This window comes from Dermacentor andersoni, chromosome 3 (assembly GCF_023375885.2).
Source record: "Dermacentor andersoni chromosome 3, qqDerAnde1_hic_scaffold, whole genome shotgun sequence".
NCBI lineage: Eukaryota > Metazoa > Arthropoda > Arachnida > Ixodida > Ixodidae > Dermacentor > Dermacentor andersoni.
The window spans coordinates 121,758,873-121,776,155 of NC_092816.1; the positions used below are offsets into that span (position 1 = coordinate 121,758,873).

The 17,283-nt window shown below is 52.7% G+C and overlaps 1 protein-coding gene and 1 pseudogene across 2 annotated transcripts in view; both read right to left on the reverse strand.

Moving 5' to 3' along the window:
• LOC129386532 (uncharacterized) overlaps positions 1–17,283 on the reverse strand; it is a 72,879-nt gene that overhangs the window by 8,080 nt on the left and 47,516 nt on the right. The window lies entirely within an intron of this gene.
• On the reverse strand, positions 10,403–12,261 carry LOC126538097 (uncharacterized; annotated as a pseudogene).

Consider the following 17,283-nt stretch of genomic DNA (forward strand, 5'->3'; position numbering starts at 1 on the left):
AACAAACCAATCAAACGCTCCCCTCCTTCATAAGAGGTCACTTTTGTTTGCTTCAAAAACGAATAACATTGCCTGCGCTTAGCGGCTTGTCTTATCTAATTGGCTCACAAGAGGCGAGGAGCATAATCAAGTGGAGAGGGATTCGATGGGGCCGAGCCACTGTACTGAAAATCGATAACCGGATCAAGAGGGTGATGCCGGCGTCTGCGATTGTTCCGCTTTTCCTTACTTAGCTTGCGGTGGCTCGTCGACAATCGCGCCGGCATGCAACGGAAGCTTGAGAATGACGCTAAAACGGATCCTCAGCAAAGACGAGTTGGCAGAACGAGGTCGTAAACGTGCCGAAAGTTCTGGAAAACGTTACATGCCCACGCAAAAAGTTTTATTACACGCAAATAAACCCCTACTCTCCGGTAGAGGCGAGTAGCCAGTGCCGGAGCGATCGGCGGCAGCCATCTTTTATTCCTTTCGGAATGGGGTAGCCTGCGGCTATTCAGAAGAAAATTCAGTTTTGTTGGGCATATTAATGAATCTTTAACGCATACGCGTCACTTTGACGTGGTAAGTTCTTGCGGTTTCGTGACGTCGCATGATAGGCAGGTGAAGAGGGTGCAGCCCGAAAGCTTTTGACCAATAGCCGAGGGCTAATGGCAAAAAGGCGTCGAATCAGAAATAACTGTCTTTGTTTTGTTCGGTCAAATTATGCATAATCAGTGTGTACACATCATATCAGATGGGGAGATATCGCGGTTTTCGTGACGTCGCGCGACAGACAGGTGAAGTGGGGGTGGTCCAAAAAAGTTTATGACCAATCGCGGTGGGCTGATTGGAGAATTGGAATAGAAAAGTTTGGAATAGTGTTAGGTTGTAGCGGCCCAGATTGCGGCAATATGTTTACGCAGATGGTTCGGTAAAAATCAACAGCTTTGCCGCTACGGTCATCATTCAGGCAAAATCTGAAGGAATCAAGGGAAGAATTTTATGTGTGACCACATCGACGGCTGCAGAGCCTGCTGCACTCCTTGCTGCACTTGATTTCATGAATTATGAACCACCGCAACAATAGTCTGTGTTTTGCGACTCCAAGCCAGCCCTTCAGTGCATACATATCCCAATGCGCCACGCACCCAAGGCACTACTGTCCTCAGAAATTCAACAGGCATATCGTCGCAGTCATGACAAGGGATACAACATAATCCTTCAGTGGCTTCCAGGACATTGCAACATCAGCGGGAATGACCACTCCGATGAAGGCGCCTGACATGCGCATGAAAGTGATCAATGTGTTTTGACTTCGAACAGGCTAGCCTGCTGCGATTGGTGACCCGTGAATGTAAATTACCATAAAATACTGCTGCTACAAAAAAAAAAAAGAGCCTTACGTGCTATTGAGGGCTATTACGGCGCACCACATAAATTACGTACACAACCCTTGTTTGTTGAACATAGTATACTTCAAGTTGACCAAGTGTATTATCTAAGGCTGTTGCAATACATTCATCGAAACCATCTTTACTCTGTTATCTTTACTCTGTTACTATAATTTACAACCTTCGTGAGGTAAAACTACGAGTTTCGCGAACGCGCACGAATTATGGTTAATAAAAGCTGAATTTTCAAGTACCTAGCGCACTCAACAAATTTATCTTTACTGATGATTTCCTTTTATCTGAAAATGTGTTGAAGAAAAACACGAAACGACGTTTGATTGAAGCGGAAATTCAAACGTAAAAAAAAATGTATCTACCGTTAGTTTATACATATGTTTCTCTCTATCTTTATTGCGGACAAGTGTTGTAGTTGCATTTTTTCGTGTCTTAATTCACCGGTCATGTATGCATTCTATGTGTACGTGTATAAGTTTGAGTGCTTGCGTATTACCTTGCACATGTTTGTCTTTTTCCCTAATTAAGTTTCACTGTGCGCATTGTAGCGTTGTTTCGACATTTGTCGTGCCTTTTATATACATTTTCTTTGCCTTTATATTATTACTGCCAACTGTTTGGGTACCGGGGCCTCGTCAGGCCTTACCGCCTTTTGTTCAGGTCCCCTATTTTCCTTGAAAAGAAGAATAAACTTCACTCCTCCTTGAAACACTAGGGAGCCAGTAGTATAGGATACAGGAGCATGGGAAGTTTCTCGACGGTGCTTCTGGCGTTGCTGGTCTTCTGACATAAATATACGGGATAGCTTGCGACACTCTTCTGAGTGTGGAGCAGCTTCGTATAAGGTAGTGGTTTCCGTAGTGTCAGGGCGGTAAGGAAGGATAGTATGCATATTCGAAAAAGGTTCGCGACCGTGCAGGAGAAAGATGGGCGAAAATCCCGTGGTGGTCTGCGGGGCGGTATTGTAAGCGTAGGTAAGAAATGGTAGAACATGGTCCCGTTTGCTTTGGTCGGATGCAACGCACATGGCCAGCATGTCACCAAGAGTGCGATGAAATGGCTCGGTCATGCCATTAGTTTGCGGATGATATGCAGTTGTGGTGCGATGAATGATGCGGCATTCTTTGAGGAGAGCCTCGATGACGTCGGAGAGTAAGACGCGGCCTCTGTCACTGAGTAATTTCCTGGGAGCTCCGTGGCAAAGGTCTAGTGGACGTCACGTGCAGAAGCGCTGGACAAAGGGCAAGTTTCCGCATAGCGCGTAAGATGGTCGATGGCCACGATTACCCAGCGATTGCCGTCCGATGTGGTTGGCACAGGTCCATAAATTTCGATGCATACTCGATCAAAAGCACGTGCTGGGCAAGGGAAAGGCTGCAATGGCGCGGTTGAACGAAAGGGGGATCTTCGCGGTGTTGGCAAACAAGACAGGAGCGGACATAATGACGGATTAATCGATACATCCCCTGCCAGTAGTAACGAAGGCGGAGACGCGCGTATGTCTTCAGTACACCTGAATGCGCGCACTGGCAGTCGTCGTGGAACGCTGCATAAATATCCGAACGCAGATGCCGAGGGATGACAAGCAACCATTTGCGGCCGTCCGGGAGGTAGTTACGACAGTACAAGAGCCCGTCGCGAATAGAGAAGTGATGTGCTTGGCGAGGTAATGCGCGATTGGTAGTGGGTGTCGATGGGCTGGACAAGAAGCTCGATCAGCATGGACACAATCTATGGGTGTTTCTTCTGCTCCAGAAGAATGTCCGTGACAGCAAGGGAAGTCTTGGACAATGAGGTCTTCGGGGATCTAACCTCGTCTGTTAGTGGCGAACGAGACAAGTCATCCGCATCCGAGTGTTTTCGGCCAGAACGGTACAGCACTCGAATGTCGTACTCCTGCAGTCGAAGGGCCCATCGAGCAAGAGGACCAGATGGTTATGTTAAAGACGACAGCCAGAACAGCGAATGGTGATCAGTTATGAGGTCAAATGGGCGGCCATAAAGATACGAACGGAATTTGGTTACGGCTCAAGTTATAGCCAGACGTTCTTTTTCTGTTACAGAGTAGTTCGATTAAGGTATAGTGAATGTACGACTGGCGAAAGCGATGGCCTACTAATCGAAGCCAGCTACTAATCAAAGTCAGCCTTTCTCTGAGCGAGAACGGCACCAAGGCCGACGCCACTGGCATCCATGGGTATTTCAGTTGGAGCGCTTGGGTCGAAATGGCGCATGATTTGTGGTGACGTCAAGAGACGACGCAGCTTTGTGATGCAATCCAATCAATGCAATGCATCGCAGTCCGGCGACCAGCTCGAAAGGGTGTGGTCACCACGAAGAAGCTGAGTCAGAGGTACTATTATGGCGGCGAAATTGCGGGTGAAACAGTGGAAATATGACGCTAACCCAATGAAGTTGCGCAGCTCTTTCAAGGTCGTTGGTCGCGGAAGCTGGGCAACAGCTTGCAGTTTCGCCGGATCAGGGAGTACACCTTTCGACGCGACATGGCCGAGGATGACCAGCTGTGGGGAGCTAAGCGACACTTTTTCAAGTTAAGCTGGAGGCCAGCATCGGCGATGCACTTGAGGACGCGTTCAAGTCGAAGTAAGCGGGAAGGAAAGCCCGGTGAAAAGATAACGATGTCGTCCAGATAACACAGGCATATCTGCCATTTGAGGCCGCGCAAGATGTTGTCAATCGTTCTTTGAAATGTGGGAGGCGCGTTACATAGGCGAAATGGCATCACGGTCAATTCAAATAAACCGACAGTTGTGATGAAGGCCGTTTTTGTACGGTCTGACTCAGTCACTGGCACTTGCCAGTACCCGGATCGTAAGTCTAAAGATGAGAAGAATTCGGCGCCTTGGAGGCAGTTTAGCGCGTCGTCAATACGGGGTGGTGGATAAACGTCCTCGTGGGTGATCTTATTGAGTCGCCTGTAGTCCACGCAAAAGCGAATTGCGCCATCTTTCTTTTTGACCAGCACTACAGGAGAAGCACAGGGCCTGTGCGAGGGTTGTACGATGTCGCGTTGAAGCATGTCTCCAACTTGCTCAGGGATGACGCTACGCTCTTTGGCGGATACAGGATACGGCCTGTGGTGCATGGTTGCCGGTGTCAATGTGATGGACAACAGTGGAAGTACGACCTAAGCGAGATTGTTGTAGGTTGAATGACGTGCGAAAGCGGTCAAGGAGATCGACGATCTGGGTGTGCTGACCTGAAGTGAGGTTGAGCTGAATACACCAAGAAAATGTTGGGTCACACGGCGGCGTGGGAGGAGAAGCTTGAAAGGCCAGAGCGTAAACCGGAGGAGAAGCCTGGTCGTCAGGCACATCGTAAAGGAAGCTTGGTTCGATTTCGTCAGCATAACCAAGACACTCATTGTGGAGCAGGCTAGCAGGACACGGAAACAGGTTCGATACATAAAGTGTGCTGGAACCTTGTCGAATCGCAAGAAGGGCAAAATGAAGCAAGAAGAAAATGGAATGACGGCGAACAACAAACTTAGATGGCGTGAAAAGAACTGTGGAGTCGGAAAACCCAAATTAGGAAACGGGTACAAGTGCGGCAGAGTATGGAGGAATCGCGGTGTCGGCGGTGACAAACACACGACAGGAAGCGTCATCAGTATCTTCAAGAACGTTGGTACCGAATGGCGACAGCGCGAGTTCAGCACGGGCACAATCTATAACGGCATGGTGAGAGGACAGAAAGGCCCATCCTAAAATCATGGCATCGGAGCAGCGAGGCAGAACAACGAACTCAATATGGTATAAAGTGCCGCTTATAACAACACGCACGGTACACTTCCCTAAGGGTTCAATCGGCGCCGCGCTTGCTGCACGTAATCAAATGGCACGATATGGCGTAGCGAGTTTTCTAAGGTAGACGAAGCTGCTCCGCAATCACTGATGTCGCTGCTCCCGTGTCTACGAAGCCATGAACGGCAATGTCTTCTGCATAACGTTCAAGGACGTTCGCAGGAAATAAATGAGGTCTTGAGGAGTTCGCTTAAATCACAATTCTTGCCTCCGGCTTCAGGGCGACGGATAAGCGGTGACAGAGAACGCTGACGGGGAGACGGAGACCGACGGGTATTGAAGGTTCGGGAAGCAGGAGGCGAAGCTTCGATGGGCTGAGCGGCAGTAGTGAAAGGGGACGGAGAGTCGAAACCGTTGCTTTGTACCCTCGGAGAATCCGAAGGATACCATCCGCGCCGGCGGCAAAGCCGTGCTACGTGCCCAGGTAGGCCGCACGAATAACAGATAGGCCGGTTGTAATGGGTGCGCCATGGATTGAGAAGAGCGCGTGGAGACTGATTGAAATATTGGCGAGGTGTGCACACGGGCTGGTGTGGTGGCCAGTAGCTACTCGTAGGTGCATATGTTGCAGCTGCTTGCGGAGGTGAGGGAAAGGCGCTGGTAAGTCTGGATTGAATAGCTGCAGACGGAGGCCTTGGATTCGCGAAAACAGCAGCGTACGTAAGTGGAACCGGCGTAGGAGGCGGTTGATGAGCAAGTGGTACCACGTTAGCTACTTGTTCTTGTATTACCTGACGGAGATCTGGAGACAAGGGCGATTCTGACGCTGGACTGACTGGTATAACAGAAAGTTGGCTTGCCACTGCTTCTCGTGGAAATTGCTTGATTTGGTCGAAGATTGCTGAACTCCCAGGAGGAGCACTGACACCATCACTCAGGGCTGAAAGCGCGACGTCCGGAGCAAGAGCTGGGCGCGTAGAATGCTGTTGTTTGCGTAATCCCTCATAGCTTTGGCAAAGCGTTATGAGGTCGTTGGCCAACTGAGGATTTTTTGCCAAAAGCATTTGGAAGGCGTCATCTTATATGCCTTTCAAGATGTTCTTGACCTTGTCATCTTCGGACATATCTGGGTTGATACGCCGGCAAATGTCAACTACATCTTCAATGTAGCTCGTAAAGGTTTCGGCCGTTTGTTGGGCACGACACCGAAGCTGTTGTTCAGCCCGAAGTTTGCGCACAGCAGGGCGACCGAAGTCTTCTTGAGGTGTCGTTCGGAATGCTGTCCAAGTGGAAAAGTCAGCCTCATGGTTGCGGAGCCAATGATGGGCGACCCCGGAAAGGTAGAATGGTACGTAGCCAAGCTTGTCAGCTTCAGATCATTTGTTGTGGGCACTCACTCGGTTGTACGATGACAGCCAGTCCTCTACGTCATGAGATAGAGAGAGAGAACAACTTTATTGAAAATGCCTGCAGAATCGGTTAGGCTCCCTCCACGCAGGGAGGACAAGCTTTTCCCGCGACGCGGCCACTATATCAGTCTCGTGCGTTGTGCTCCTGGATGTCCCAGAGGGCCGGCGCCCCCTTCCTGGGGGTGCTGCCCCCCTTCTCGGTTTCGCGCAGTCGCTGCCTCTCTAGAGCTGCCAAGACCTGCTGGACGGCCTTGAGTTGTGTTTCTTTATCATTGCTCCTCGCTGCAGCCTCTAGCTGCGGCGGGATCGTTGTCTTCTCGCTGGCTTCTCGAGGATTTGCGCTACAGTCCCAAAGGATGTGAGCCGCGGTGGCTCTCTCCTTCGCGCACAATCTACACACGTCACTCGCGTACTCACTCGGACACACGTGCTTAGCTAGCACCGGGGTGAGCAGGGATCTCGTTTGTAACTGTCTGTATAACACTGCCTCCTTCCGGGTAAGCCCCGGGTGAGGTGGCGGCACAGTCTGTCTGTTCAGTCTGTAACACTTCACTATTTCGTGGAAGGTGGTCATCTTGTCCTTGGCACTGCACCGTGACCAACACTCCGAGTCGGCCGTGCTTGCAGCTGCGTGGTTGGTTAGTCCTCGCGCGGCCGAGTTGGCCGTCTCGTTGTCGTTCACGTTCCCGCGTTCCCACACGTCACTGCCCATGTGGGCCGGAAACCACTTGATCACAACAGCACTCTTGCGTCCGATGTTTTCGGCCTTGCGCAGTATGCGCGCGGCCTCACTACATACTCTACTCTTGGCGTAGTTCTTCACTGCCGTTCTAGAGTCACACAACACTGTAGTGCATCTCGGGGTTGGAGACGGCCAAGACGATGGCCACCTCCTCCGCCCAGTGCGCCTCTCGAGTCCGGACGTTCGCCGCGGTCTTCGTTGCACCCGTCGATGCCCCGACAGCCACCGCCGCGTATGCGTCGCTGCTCCCTCGATACTCCGCCGCGTCCACGTAGACGGCGCCTTCTTCTCTGGCGTGGAGATCCACGAGAGCCCTGGCCCTCGCCAACCTCCGCTCCTTGTTGTGCTCGGGCTTCACGTTCCTCGGGATAGGGCAGACCCTGAGCTTTCTGTTGATGCTATCCGGTATAGGTACGTCTTTCTGCTGCTTGCCTTACCTCGGCTCGAGGCCAAGGTCCGGCAGTATCTGTCTTCCGGTTCTAGTTCCAGAGACACGATCGAGTTGTGCCGTTCTCTGTGCTTCGGCTATTTCGTTCATCGTGTTGTGGACTCCCAGCGCCATGACTTTTTCGGTGCTCGTGCTCCCGAGAAGACCAAGTGCCGCCTTATACGCCTTGCGTATGGTGGCGTCTATCTTTTTACGTTCGCTCGGCCTCCACTTGTGGAAGGCGGCCACGTACGTTACGTGGCTAACTGCGAAGGATTAAACGAGCCTAGTCAGGCTCTCCTCCTTCATCCCCGCTCTTCTGTTGGACACCCTCTTGATGAGCCTCATTGCCGCGGCCGCTTTGCCCGCGAGCTTGTTGACCGTTTCACCGTTGACTCGGTTTCGCTGGATGAGCAGCCCGAGCACTCGAATCTTCTCGACTTCCGGTATTACTTGTCCTCCCGCCGTCTTGACCATGATCTTGGGACGCTCGTACTTGACTTCCACATTCTTTCTTTTCCTGCCCGCTCCTGTCGGTGGAATCACCAGCAGTTCTGACTTGGCCGGACAGCAAACGAGTCCAGACCCGCCCAGCTGCTCCTCGATGGCGTTGACCGCTTCTTGCAGAGTTATCTCGATGTGTCCGTCGCTTTCTCCCGGTACCCATAGCGTAACGTCGTCGGCGTAGATGGTGTGCCGGACTCCCGCTACTCTTTCTAGCCAGTTGGCCACCCCGATCATCACGAAGTTGAAGTGTAGCGGGGAGATCACCGAACCCTGCGGAGTTCCGACGCTGCCCAGCTTTTTCTCTTCGAGCTGCAGGTCTCCCGCGCAGATTTCGGTGGTCCGTTACGTCAGGAAGTCTTTGATGTACTGGTGTCCTCCTGCCCATGTTTAGCCTGGATACTTGGGCCAGGATAGCCGAGTGCCTCACTTTATCGAAGGCGCTCTGCAAGTCCAGCCCGAGTATGGCTCTGTTGTCCTTGGTGCCCGTCCTATCGTCGATGATCTCGTTCTTCAGTAAGATCATGGCGTCTTGCGTTCCGAGCTTCTTCCGAAGCCCGATGATGGAATTTGGGTAAAGCTCCGATTCTTCAAGGTAGTGCTGCCACCTGTTCATGAGAACGTGCTCGAGGACCTTTCCCACGCACGAAGTGAGCGAGATTAGCCTGAGGTTCTCTATGTTGGGTGGCTTGCCAGGCTTGGGGATGAGGATCGTCTTGGCTGCTTTCCATTGCTTGGGCAGCCTTCCTTTTTGACAGCACTTGTAGAATTTCGTGAGCGTTTCGATGGCCGCTTCGTTGAGGTTCTTGAGCGCTCTGTTGGTCACTCGATCGGGATCCGCGGCGGACGTTCCATTGAGATCCTGCAGGGCAACTCTGACTTCCCACGTCTGGATGTCTCGATCGAGCGTCTCGTTCTCGTTGCCTTGGTAATCCGGGTGTCTTTAAGTGGGGGTGGTCGGTAGGTACTTGGCGTCCAAGCGCCGCTTGACCTCGTCCTCCCCGTGTTCGCAAATTGCCTTGTGTAGGATCCTGACCAGGTTGTTGTGTTGGTGGCCCTTGGTCTTGGTTTCGTCGAGGAGGTGCCGCAGCATGTTCCACGTCTTGCCCTTGTGCATCTGCCCGTCGGCTTCGTTGCAGGCCTCGTTTCACTGTTGGGTGCATAGCATCCTGCAGTGGACCTCGATCTGCCTGTTGAGCTCGGTTATCTTCTTCCTTAGACTTCGGTTGGTTCGTCGCTTCTGCCACCTAGCCTTTATGGACTGCTTGGCTTCTATCAGGTGGGCCAGCCGACTGTCCATCTTGTCTATCCGTTCGTCCGTCTCCAGCTCTTTGGTGGCTCCTTCCGTCGTCTCAACGACGTTGGCCACCCATTGCTCGATGTCCGTAATGTACAGTTGCACCGCGTGTAGCGCTTTCCGAAAGGCGTCCCAGTCCGTAATGCGATGCTTCCTTATGCCGGTGCTGCCTTGTCCTTAGAGTGGTACGACGACCTCCACGATGTAGTGATCGCTGCCCAGCTCCTGCCCGTGTTTCTCCATTTCGCTTCTCTCGATCCTCCGTCGGTTTTGACGAAGGTAAGGTCCGGAGTGGTGTCTCTCGTAACCGATGTGCCGATCCTGGTGGGAAAGGCCGGATCCGTGATTAGGTTCAGTCCCACGTCGGTGGCGTTTTGCATGAGCTGTCTCCCCTTGACCGTCGTTCTGTGGTAGCCCCAGTCTTGGCTCGGAGCGTTGAAGTCTCCGCACACTACGAGCGTATTGCTCCCCGCGACTGAACTCGCCTTGTGGAATAGTGCCTTGAATTTCTGTTGTCCGTGGGACGGATTGCTGTAGTCGTTCACCAGGAAACTGCTCTCCTTCCTCTTCTAGCCCGTGATTACTTCCACCGTGCAGTGTTCGATGGCGCTTCTGCCGATAATTTCGTGTTCCATGAAGGTGATCCTTTTCCTAACGAAGGTGCAGACCCCTCTGCCCTTGCCCTTGGACGTGTCCCTTTTGCTCGTCGGGCTGTCGTGCGATCGGTAGCCCAGTAGTCTGGGCGTCTCTACGCTGTGTGTTTCTTGAATCATTATGACGTCTGGTTTCCTCGTTAGGTGCTGCAAGTGTTGCTGCAGCACCGCTCTCTTGCCGGCAAAGCCGTTGCAGTTCCAGTGCCAGACCAAGAGGTCTCTCACTGGCGGTGTGGATGCTGCTGTGCGTGCTGTCCCGTCCATGATTGCTGCAGTTTGGCGACGATCTGTGCTGCCATACCTTGTATCTGTGCCTGTATCTGCGTCTGCAGCTGTGCTTGCATCTGTGCCATCATGTTCTGGATCGTGCTCTGTATGTTCGTTGTCATCTGCTGAACTGTTTGCGCGAGCGCAGTGCGGCGTTCGTTGGTTACCTTGCTGGTCGCCTCAAGATGGTCGAGTGTGTCGTCCAGTTTTTCAATTCTCTCCATTATCTTTCGTTCCTTGGCGCCCTCTATGGCTCTCCTCTTGGGAGTCAGTTCTACCGCTGCCGCTTTCGTGGCTCTCGGGTCCACCTCGACCTCTGGTTCGTCCTCGGTTATCTCTTCTTGTTTCCTCTCTTGTGCGGGCTTCGGCAGAAGCTGCTGCTGTTGCTGCATCGCAATTAATGTCGTTAGCTTCTCGTTGATTTCCGTGATGGTTGCGTCCTGTTCGGTGATTCTCCGCTTTAGCATCTCGTTCTCGTCTCTCAGGGCTTTTACCACCCGTTCTCTTCTTGGATCTTCGCGGCGTTTTGCGACGGTGGTTGTCCCTTCTCTGCCATGTTTGCCTTGACTGCGTCGGCCCAGGCGACTATCTCCCTCGACTGCGACGGCCTGTGACGGCTGGCGCTCCTGCCTCCCTTACTGTTGTCCCTCTTGCGGCTGCTGTCGCGCTGCCTCGATTCCCCGCGGGGTCTCTCGGCAGACAGCGCTCGCAGCGGCGGAAAGCTTTCCGGATCCGGTTGTTGCTGCATAGCTTCCATCTTGCGTTCCCGTTTTTTGACCACGTACGGCACGTTGTACTTGTTTTTGCATTCCCTCTCGCCCGTTGGATGCTGTCCTCAGAGCTTGCACTTGGGCTTGCATTCGCGTTTGTGATCCTCGCTGGGGTTCACGATTCCGCAGCCGAAGCACACTCTGGTGTTGGGATTCGGGCATACGTCTCTTCTATGGCCGACCTTGCCGCATTGCCTGCACACGTCAAAGTGCTTGCGGTAAAGCCCGCACCTGACTAATATGGAGCCATACTTGACGTAGTTCGGTACTTTCTGTCCTGAGAAGAGTACTATTACCGTGGTTGTATTGCCGATTCTGTGCGCCTCCACCGCTAGGGGGTCGCACGGGTTCACGATGTTTTCGGCTATCTCCTCCGGGGTGTCGTCTACGGCTATGCCTCGGATGACTCCCTTGACCGTGCCGTCCGGCGCCGTTCGGTAGGTGCTGACTTCGTATGTCCTGCCTCCTATGCTAAGGGCTTTGACCTTAGAGTACAGCGTGGAACGTCTCTAGTCCGGGGTGTTGACCACGATGATGTTTTGCTGCGCGTTCGTGCAGATGGTGTCTGCTTTTGCTTCTTCCTTCGTTACTCGAGCCGCCGTCATAACGGCCGCCATAATTATTGAAACCTCAGTTCTCGCTACGTTGAGACCTCCACGTGGTCTCATGACTATCTTGGTGTCCTCTTTCGGCATGTCTATCGGCATCCTCGCCGCTTTCGTTACCGAGGCTGCAACTCTCTTAGCAAAGCTGGCCCTAGTCTTGGGTCTAGACTGGCGAGTAATGGCGGCGGACTCACCGTTTTCCTTGCCGGCCATGATCTGCTTGATGCGCTTGCTGGAGGCCGACGAGCCTTCGGCTTCTTCCGGTGTAATGTCCTCTCCGTGAACTTCAATGCACGTGCGTCCGCCGAGACTGCCGATGCTCGGCGCTGACGCCATGTTGTCTCCCACTGACGTGGCCACTTCCATTTCGGACGCCATCTTGGTCGTACTCGTCGCCGGGTTAGGCCTAGCGGCCGGGCCCGTCGCCACAGGTGGCCGTACTCGTGGTAGGCCTACGTTAGGCTTAGCGAAAAGTCCGCACCGCAACAGAAAAAGTCCTTGTAAATCGAGAGAATCACGTACCGCTTGGTCAAAACTGGTACCGGTCGATGCCCCGCACCTTCGCGCACACTTTGGTACCAATTATATCGCGGTAACTGTACATTAACACTGCGTTAATTGGCATAATAGCAGGAGCCGATGAGAAGCCCGGCTTTACCGCAGTCGTCTTCCTATTTCTCCCTCTACGTCATGATCGTCAGTGCCATTGAATATGGGAGGATCCCGTTGGCGTGGCGCACCAGGACAGACGACCGGAGGTGGTGCCTGGGGTGGATCGGTAGGACTAGTCTCCTCAGGCATGGGCGATGTGACAAAGATCGCCCGGTTTCGCTGTTCCAGGTTTGCAAAAGTGCAGCACCTTCCGCCAATTGTCGCGAAGCACTTTGAGCGGTAAGCGTTCGCGACTACAACGATAGAGCAGCGAGAGGTAGTACAGCCGATCGAGCGCCGAAACAAGGTTTTGTCTATCCCGTCGTCATTCTTTCTCTCATAGCCACGGCCTCACTGCTCCTTATTTTACAGTACAGTAGCGACATCCCTTCATGCCCGACCTCTCCTTCTTCGTGTATACTCGCCACTCGCGCTTTCCCTTGCCGCTAGCATGAGCAGTTTGTCTAGACGTTCATTTGACAGAGCGCCCGACGTTTATGCGCAGGCGCGAGTAAGAGCGGGGGCGAAAGAAAAAATCTGGGGGCATTTTCTCCTTGAATATATGATTCTGCCTAAGCACTACGAAGGAAGTTTCCTAGCACGTGTTGTATGCGTTTGAACCCTAGGCATGACGAAATTGCGGAATGGGGTCAAGTTTCTTTACGCTCCGCTGCTGGCTGCCCGCTGTTGCATCTGGGTCGCAAGCCCCAAGAGTAGAGTTGGCCTGGCGGCCTGGGGCACAGCTGGAAGCATCCGAAGGTCCTGGCAAAGGATGAGTCGACTGCTAACAGAACAACTTGTTTATTATAGCATCGCAAGAGAGCGGCCGGTCAGGTATACCGAAGTGGAGAAACGGGAGACCACGTTACTCGACTGAATAAATCGAAGCTTCTCTCTCGACGTCCGGGGGCAGCTGCTTTTATACTCTCGGAGTCGAGGGCAAGAAGAAACGGCTCGGAAGAGGCGCACGTGACAAGTGACGGCGGCACACGGACACGTTGTGACAAGAAGTGACGTATCCGCCGGGCCGGCGCCGGTCAGACCTCCTCGCTTCACAGTTGAGGAGCTCCTCTCCCCGGCTGCCGCGCTTTGACAAGCGTGGGCACCTACATGCCCCTCCCCCCCCCCCACACACACACGAAGACACATGGCATTGAAACATGCCCGGACGCGCTTAGCAGGAGGTGTTGGGGCAGCACTGAACTGACCAAAAGGTCCGCCGCTGTGAACGAAGCCCCGGCGTCCATTGCATCCGCGCCGGCTATACCGCACGTCGGAGGCGAAACGCAACACCGCGCGGTGAGGTGGTGACCATCACGGACGTCCCATTTCGTGATCGCTGCGTTTTGCTACGTGTCAACACCACCAAGAGTGTTAACTGAACGTTTTCTCCGTGTCAAACCACCGCACCTCACAACCAGATGTCAGCGCGGCGTGGACAACGACTAAAAAAGCTCTCCCCAACATTACCTCTAAACCGGCGAAAAGGATGAACGCTAGGCAACCACGTCAACGAATGGACATGTGCAGTTAAACAGACGAGTCAAATCATCACCCATCCCTCGGCACTTACCCAGTCGTCAAGACAGCGTGTAAACCGGCTGTTGCAGGGTTTCACGAAGGGATCTCAGCCCGTCCTTTACCTTTCAGGGTGAGCGAAGAACGGCGTGGACAACGACGAACGAACCAGGTGTCGCCGGAAAATATCCTTCTTCCACAACTTCCAAACCAGTTTCTTCGAGGCGGAGTTACGGCGGGTTATGGATAGCATGGGGGTGGTATCGAAACGGAGTCGGCGATGGTGATTTGCTGCAGGACAGTCTTCAGATTTCCTAGTCGACTCGCCTAGGGAAGGCGATGGGATTAAAAGCAGATACTTTTCGAGAGTAAGGACAGAAGGTCCTAATGTGAACTGAGACCAGTGGCGTAGCAACAGGGGGGGCCGGGGGGGCCGTGGGCCCCGGGTGCAAGGGGCCAGTGGAGGGGGGGGGGCTGTCATACGCCTGAATACACCCCCTCTTTCCGCCGGCTTGTCTTCGCCTTAGCGGAATGTTTCATGTGGGGTGCGTTCGTGCCGTGCGTTCATGCAGGGAGCAGGAGTCGCTAACCATACAGTGAGGCGTTCTAAGGCGTTGAGGCTCTCAGGTCCCTCTTCCGTTCAGAACGCGCAGCGAGGACGAACAAAGACAGCAGAAAGAGGGCGTTCAACCAGCGCGCCCAGCGCTCGCGTTTACGCCGAAGCGTTCATTGAGAGCGACGTTGCATAAGTGCGGCCGTCAAAAGTCGCGAATGGGATTCTCTGGATCGTCTTCAGACTTGGTGCGGCCGAAGAGTTTGGCGGCGTGTGACTCGACAGGCTGTATGCGCCGCGATGTTCAGCTCGCTTCTACTTCCCCTCTCCCGCTCGCTCCGAGAAGCCACTGCGAAACCTGCCGTTATGTTTCACGCTTTCCTTCTTACCCTCGAAAGTTTCAGAAAACTGTTGTTGTTGTATGATTTCATGTCACAAGTACAGTGTCTGTGTCAGCTGCACAGAATTTTACAAAAATAAACGATAATTTTGTAAGGATATTTCCCGATATTCATGAAGTTATGTGTCTTTGTGATTACTAGTAACTCGGTAGCGTGAAAAATACGGCAGATAAGTAATAACCACAACCTTAATAATCCCTTAATTAGTACTTATAGAGGAAGCACTTCAATTTTAAGAATTGAGGACTCAAAGTCATGTTATTAACTCAACAAAAACTTCTTAAACAAAATCGTTTTGGGTGCTACAACTTACAGTACTTTGGCACTGCTTGCGGCGCCCAGTATGGCAGTAGTGAAAGAAATATGAAATAGTGGACCAGTGACTTTGATCCCTCAACCCTCTCCATTGCGAGTGCAGACCAACAGGTTTCGCTGGCACGGGCTTCATCGCGGTCTTCTTTTTTTTTTTATGGTGACGCCAAGAATCGACGCGAAGCGTGCTCTATTCTGTTCCCAATCTTTTGGTGGTACCGCAGCTCGGAGAGAAGAAGAAGAAGCGCCGAGCAGTGCAGACGTGGAAGCATCGGCTCCGTTTTTTTCCATGCTCCGCTCGCCAATTTCGAGAGTACAACGAAAGAAGCATACCACTGGATCCACGAAGCGACGGCGAATCGACTGACAGCAAGATTCGAGGTGGGACTCCTATTTTCACAATTTTACAGAACCTTTTCTGCTCCTAGACGCCGACTTGAGCTTAGCGACGCTAAGCTTAGTGAGGAGTAGGGCCTTTGTTGGGCCTAGTAAGCACACCTGCTCGCAGGCATGGCGCATACAAGCATGGAGGATGAAGATTTTTCTGGAAATGAAAGAAACAATGCTCAGGACGACTTCGGCTGGCAAGTCGTGGCTGGCCGAAGATCACGAGCTAGCACAAAGGCCGTGGATGAGGAGAGCACATTGCCACGCATTCAGCGAGAGCATGGCGTCAAGAAAACCGCCGTCGGTGGAATGGTTAAGCATCGGATTATCAGAGCTTCGAGAATGCCTCAACTGCCTGAGGAGCACAGCAAGATCATTATACGGCCTCGAGGAGGGCTCAATTTGAACAAGGTGAGCACCACAACGATTGGTTCTGCAGTCATCGAGGCGTCTGGCCTAACAGAAGACGAGGCCCGTGAAGATGTCTGCCCAAACTTCACTCAAAATATCATCGTAGTCAGCACACCTAAGCCCGAACATGCTGCGCAGTACGTCAGAATCAAGTCTTTCAAGATCATGGAAGCGGAATACGAGGTAAATGCATACGAAGCGGCACCACATGCCATATGCAAAGGCGTCATCCGAAGAGTGGACATCAGAGACTCCCAAGCTATGATAACAAGAAATATCGTGCATGACTTGAACCCGCTTGCGCTGGCTGCTAAGCGCATCAAGACGTCGGAGTCGGTCATAGTACTTTTCGATGGACTCAAAGTACCCAATTTTGTCAGGTATGGATCCACACTAGTGAGATGCTACCTTTACAGGAAGCAATTCGACGTCTGCTTCACCTGCGGAAGGGTCGGGCACCGCTCTGGTGTGTGTCCAACACCTGACCTTGTTCAGTGCAGGGGTTGTGAAACTCGCAACCCAGGAGATGAACATGTGTGTGTACCTAGGTGCAAATTTTGTGACGGCGATCACCCTACCGGCGACAAGCTTTGTAAGAAAAGATTTCAAGTCCCTTGCGTCGTACGACTCCGTCGAAGAGAGCGCAGCAGCTGGCGCCCAACCATCGTCCCGAGGACAGGGAGCACTCGCGCTCCAGGAGTCGCACCAGATCCAGGCGTCGTTCGCTATCCAGGGAGAGAACGCGCTCCAAGTCAAGGGAAGCGCAGGTGCACTTCGTGCAAAGAGACTCAATCTCTGCCGAGAAGACGACGCCAGCAACCACCTGGGCTGACAAAGTCAAAGGTATGGCGAGGGTTGCTGGGGGCGCCTCGGCGGCTGTGGGTGATAACAATGATGCCAGAATAGAGCAATTACTTAAAGAAGTAGCCTCTTTAAGAAAAGCTAATGAAGAATTGACCAGGCAGGTAGTAGAGCTTCGTAAAAAAGAGCAGTCAAGCCCTGCTAGAGTAGAGATAGACCTGTGAGCAAAAGCAACGATCCAGGGGAATCCAGCTCCCCTGCCCCTAAAGAGAGCGGTGAGTTCCGAGGGTGATTCAGTCTTCTGAGCCCTCAGTGAAATAAAAGAGGCAATTAAAGCGATAAGAGAGACAGTGGAAACGACCAACTTTAAAGTGGACTAATTGTGGAAATGGAGGCTAACGGCGGAGAAAAGACTTAGGAAAATGG